The following is a 5,533-nucleotide window of genomic DNA, read 5'->3' as shown; positions in this document are numbered from 1 at the left end:
CTAGTGAATCTGTGCATTCTGTTATTAGTGATTTTGAGCATTACAATTTTGAGCATTCTGATTTTGAACATTCTGAGAACATGGCACAACCTCCACCCCGTGAGAGGACTCTAAGGGAAATGGCTGCACCTGATTTCACCTACGAAAGCTTGTGCATCCAATACCCTGATGAGGATGTCCCATATGTTCTTAAAACTGGACCGATCCATTTGCTTCCAAAGTTTCATGGCCTTGCAGGTGAAGACCCGCACAAACATCTGAAAGAATTTCATATTGTCTGCTCCACCATTAAACCCCCATATGTCCAAGAGGATTGCATATTTCTGAATGCTTTTCCTCATTCTTTAGAGGGAGTGGCAAAGGAATGGTTGTATTACCTTGCTCCAAGGTCCATCACGAGCTGGGATGACCTTAAGAGAGTATTCTTAGAAAAAATTTTCCCTGCTTCCAGGACCACGGCCATCAGGAAGGATATCTCAGGTATTAGACAACTCAGTGGAGAGAGCTTATATGAATATTGGGAGAGATTTAAAATACTATGTGCTAGTTGCCCTCACCATCAGATTTCAGAGTAGTTTCTTCTCCAAAAATTTTATGAAGGAATCAGTAATATGGAGAGAAGTATGATAGATGCTGCCAGTGGTGGAGCCCTTGGAGACATGACTCCTGCTGAAGCCAGAAACTTGATTGAGAAGATGGCTTCCAACTCCCAGCAGTTTAGCGCCAGAAATAATGCCATAATCATTAGAGGAGTGCATGAGGTAGCTACAAACTCATCTGCATCATCTGAAACTAAGAAGCTTGAAGGAAAACTAGATGCATTGGTTAACTTGGTAACCCAGCTGGCCTTGAATCAGAAATTTGTACCAGTCGCAAGAGTCTGTGGTTTATGCTCCTCTGCTGACCACCATACAGACCTCTGTCCTTCCATGCAGCAACCTGGAGCAATTGAGCAGCCTGAAGCTTATGCTGCAAACATTTACAATAGACCTCCTCAACCTCAGCAGCAAAATCAACCACAGCAGAACAATTATGACCTCTCCAATAACAGATACAACCCTAGATGGAGGAATCACCCTAATCTCAGATGGTCTAGCCCTCAACAACAACAACAGCAGCCTGCTCCTTCCTTCCAAAATGCTGCTGGCCCAAGCAGACCATACATTCCTCCACCAATCCAACAACAGCAACAGCCCCAAAAACAACAAACAGTTGACGCTCCTCCGCAACCTTCCCTCGAAGAACTTGTGAGGCAAATGACTATGCAGAACATGCAGTTTCAACAAGAGACCAGATGTAACATCCTGGAAATTTCTACCCGGAATTTTTGGAAACGATGTATTTTGAATGATTATATATATATATATATATATATAAGTATTATTCAGTGTATATGCCTATATGTTATTGGTAGAAGTAGGAATAGTGGGGGCAAGATACGCGGGTTAGGCTAATTAAGGAAGAGAAGTTCATAACTGGGAGGTTACGGGTTAATTCTTATTAATTAGTTTAAAAATCATCGTTTTGCGTGCGACTTAAAATTTAACGAAACCAACCTCTGAACCATGCTCGGGGTTTTATTCTGAGCGTTTTGATATATATATTGCTTGCTTTCGAAAACTGGCCCCGACAGACAGAGAAACGCGAAAACTGGAACCAGAGAAACGACACGCAAACCGAGGCAGGATTTTAGCATTTCAAAGGTCAGATTTTCTCACTTTTGTGGCTGAGTATGGGTCACATCAAAAGGAAAGTGGGCCTTTTTGCTCCACTCAAATGGGACATGTGGCATAGTTTATAATAAAATAATAAGAAATGAGGAAAAAGCCTTTTTAAAATTAAAAAGCAACTCTCTCTCTCTTCACTCAGCCCCACACTTTTCAGACAACTCTCTCTCTCCCTCATGTTGCCATTTTCTTCTTCTTCATTCTCCATTGAAGCTCCAAGCAAAGCTTCAACCTTTGGCCATCATTTCTGCTCCAAATTGCGAAAGGAGGGCATTTTCGGAGTCGTGAAGTGCGTGGCTACGAGTGGGACTTCGAAATTTCAGGTTTGGGTGGACTTCTTTCTCCTTTGATTTTCGTGGGTATGGGGTTTCGGGAGATATGATGGGTAGTCTTGCTAGGTTTCTGCTTCATGATGATTATTTGTGAAGAAATTGTTGAAAGTTGTTGAAATTGCCATGTTTGGATGAGTTAAACATACCCATTCTGTTTTAGGGTTTTTATGATGATGCTTGTGATGTTCATGTGCTGAAATTGCTTATGGAAACTATTAGAGATGAAGGGTAGAGTTAACCTAGGGTTAGAAAGTGAGAATGTGGTGTTGTGAGTGGAAAAAGAGTGAGGCTTTGAGAGTTGGAAGGTTAAATCTGGATTCTGTGGTAAATGGAGGTTAAAGTGAGTTAATCTTAGCTTGAAATGCCATTTAGAACATGTGAGAAAGGTTAGGCTGTGCTAGAGAGAAAAACAAATGACCAAAGTGAACCAAGAGCCATTTCTAGGGCAAAATTGGGTGTTGAGGAGTCAAATTTTGATTCGGTGGAATTTTAGGTGTAAATTCAGTTTGAGCAAGTTTAGATTGATGTTATGGACTTGTGTGAGGTGAGATTTTGCTTCAAATTTACCTCATTCTAAATTTCACTTCTCAAACCTAGAAAACCCATTGAATGGAGGGGTGTTGGACACCTAGATTCTGTGTTGCTGTGTTTTGAAGCTTGGTTTTGGGTTAGACATGATTGATACATGATTTGGGACTTGTAGGAATTGATTTGGGCAAGATTGGATGAGAGGAAGTGTGATTTTCGAAATCTGCACTTATGCAGAATTTTGCTCTCAAAATAGGTGCAGCAGAATTTTGGCTTGTGCAGAAAAATGCTTGTGTGTGGTTGGCTGTGGAAAGAGTAGTGCAGAATGAGTTGTGGATGTTTGCTAGTAGATCCCAACGGTCAAAATGTAGGCTTAAGTATTAGAGACTTCCAGTAAAATTTTCAAGTCGATCCAACAGTTAATGAACCGGAACGAAAGAATTGTTACTGGGGTCTTTAAGTGAGAAAAGTTGTGATTTGGTTGGTGTTTTCGCAGAGTTTTCTGCCTATGCTCTGTTTTTCTTGGCTGTGATAGCTTGTGCGGTTTGAATGTTGTTTTGCTTTGATGTTGTGGAAGCTTGAGAGGATTGATGGGGACCCGGTGTTGAGAGAAACGAGGATATGGGCTACGTGGGAGTACGTGAGCTCAGATGGAGGTGGACAACAGGGGATGGTGGGTTTATGCGCGCTTTGTGGATGTGGAAAACTTTTTGTGCACCATCGCCCGACCGCCACCTAGTACCACATGTGATGGGTACCCCATAATCCTACAAGCTTGAGATGAGGAAGTGTTGAAGGGTGAAACTTCCTGCTTTTATTGTTGACCACAGAGTGGTACTTGGAGATATGTCGCGGGGGTCAGGAGACCTTGGGGACGTCAGGTGGGGTGCTATTGCCCAAAACCAAGCTTGACCAATCCCGACCCAACCCGGGCATAGTCGGTCAGTGAGAACCTGTGATGTACCTAAACAGGCGAGCTCCTGGCAGTCAACAGATAAAAGGAACAAAGACCACAAAGCAAGGAGGCTTGTGGTGGCTGGCCAGCTGTGAAACTTGATTGATATGTGAGATATGGTCTCTGGTAATCGATTACCAAGGGTGGGTAATCGATTACAAGGCTTAAAAATGAAGACAGGAGGCTGAGATGGTCTCTGGTAATCGATTACCACGGGGTGTAATCGATTACCAGGCTTGAAAACGAGGTCAGGAAGCCATGAGGGCTTCTGGTAATCGATTACCAAGGGGTGTAATCGATTACCAGGCTTAAAAAGGGGACTGGGAGATAGTAGAAGCCTCTGGTAATAGATTACCAGCCTGTGTAATCGATTACACAGAGGAATGGGTCACTGGTAATCGATTACCAGGCATGTGTAATTGATTACACAGTGCATTTTTGCATATTTCATGTCCTGAGGCTGTGTAATTCAAGTTTAGCCTCTGGTAATCGATTACCAAGGCTGTGTAATCGATTACCAGAGATGAAAAGCCTTAAGATACTCCTTTTAATTTGCATGTAGTGGTTATGAGACACATTGTGCGGCGGCATAGTAGATTCTTGTGAAAGAGTCTACCCCTTTCTCTTCTTTCTTGTAGATCGTGATGGCGGCGCAGCTAATCCGTGATCGAGTAGAGATGGAGTGCCTAGAGGGAGCTTGGGAGACCCTCGAAGGCAACACGAGGTGCCGATTTCGGGGCACCATTCGATTCACGACTACTTTTTGGTGCATCCAGATGAACCTGCACGGACGCTTCAGCGCACGGTGGAGTGGATACTACCCATGCCTACACCATATCGTCCAGTGGAGCCCGTCCAAGTGATCGAGGTAACGTCATCCGAGGAAGACCCTGAGGAGGATCCCGAGGAGCTACCTCCTGAGCCTGCTGTGGATGCTCTTGACTTTCTAGAGGGCGATGAGGACCCACTTCCTGAGGTGGATTCTCCCGAGGAAGTCATGTCGGCATCTGAGGCAGATTCTACGGAGGATGGTGGCCCGGGGGAGATGCCGATCAGCGGAGGCTCTTCATCCTAGTGGACAGCTCTTTGGATTCGTTTTGTATACTTTTGAGGGTGGGTGTATCTAGGACTGACTGTTAGGTTTACTCTTTTGTTTTTGTATGGGTAGACCTGATGTATAGGCATTTGATGATTGTATACATGTGGCTGAAGCCACCACTATGAACACCTTTGCTCTGGATGACACTATGTATTTTGTAAAACTCCCATATTTTGGACAGCTTTAAATGATGAATGCATTTATGATCGATCTTGTTATTTGTAAAGAAAGCATTAGCAACTTTATTTGTAAAAGAGTTTATCGACCGTATTATATTCTTTTGTTTTCACGTGACGACCTAAAGTAATGGCTGGTACATTCTTCCTTTTGAAAAAGCAAAATAGTTTAGAGATTATGAGTGGTAAGAAAGAAATGACTCCAAATAGAGTTGTGAACTGGCCATTCAGGACTTTATAGAGAGGATTTTCCTTCTAAACCTAGTTATGGTGAAAAGAGAAAGAAATGAGAAAGAAAAAGAAAAAAAAAATTACCATGGGTTTTGTTATTTAAATTATTACTATTAAACCAGTCATTAATTTAGGGACGCCACAATTGGTGGTATCAGAGCAAAAGTTGGATTCTAGTGAACCTGTTATGGTCTTGCTGTGTGAATGTTGTGTATCTCTGAAACTTGGGAGTAGGTTTCGGGGAGTGACGTTAAGTCACACATTGTGTGTATTTCTGTCGTCTTGTCTTGAGCATGGATGTGTGACTGATTCATAGGATTGTTGTGTGTATAAGTATGTATAAAGAGAAGGATGTTGTTATAACTGTCATAGCCTGTGTGGTACACACTCTCTTTAGGATTTCTTGGGTGCTAATAGTTTCCCTACAGGATAGGTATGGCAGGACGTGGTAGGGATCAGAACCGTGATGTCCTTGATCGCATCAC

At 42.8% G+C, this 5,533-nt stretch overlaps 1 non-coding gene across 1 annotated transcript; it reads right to left on the bottom strand.

Moving 5' to 3' along the window:
• Window positions 1–458: 458 nt before the first annotated feature.
• On the bottom strand, window positions 459–565 carry LOC114404697. Its single transcript, XR_003665110.1, has one exon. It is a non-coding gene; the product is annotated as a small nucleolar RNA R71 (small nucleolar RNA).
• Window positions 566–5,533: the final 4,968 nt, after the last annotated feature.

Source organism: Glycine soja, unplaced genomic scaffold (genome assembly GCF_004193775.1).
Source record: "Glycine soja cultivar W05 unplaced genomic scaffold, ASM419377v2 tig00105718_1_pilon, whole genome shotgun sequence".
Classification (NCBI taxonomy): domain Eukaryota; kingdom Viridiplantae; phylum Streptophyta; class Magnoliopsida; order Fabales; family Fabaceae; genus Glycine; species Glycine soja.
This window is presented reverse-complemented; position numbering and strand designations above follow the sequence as displayed.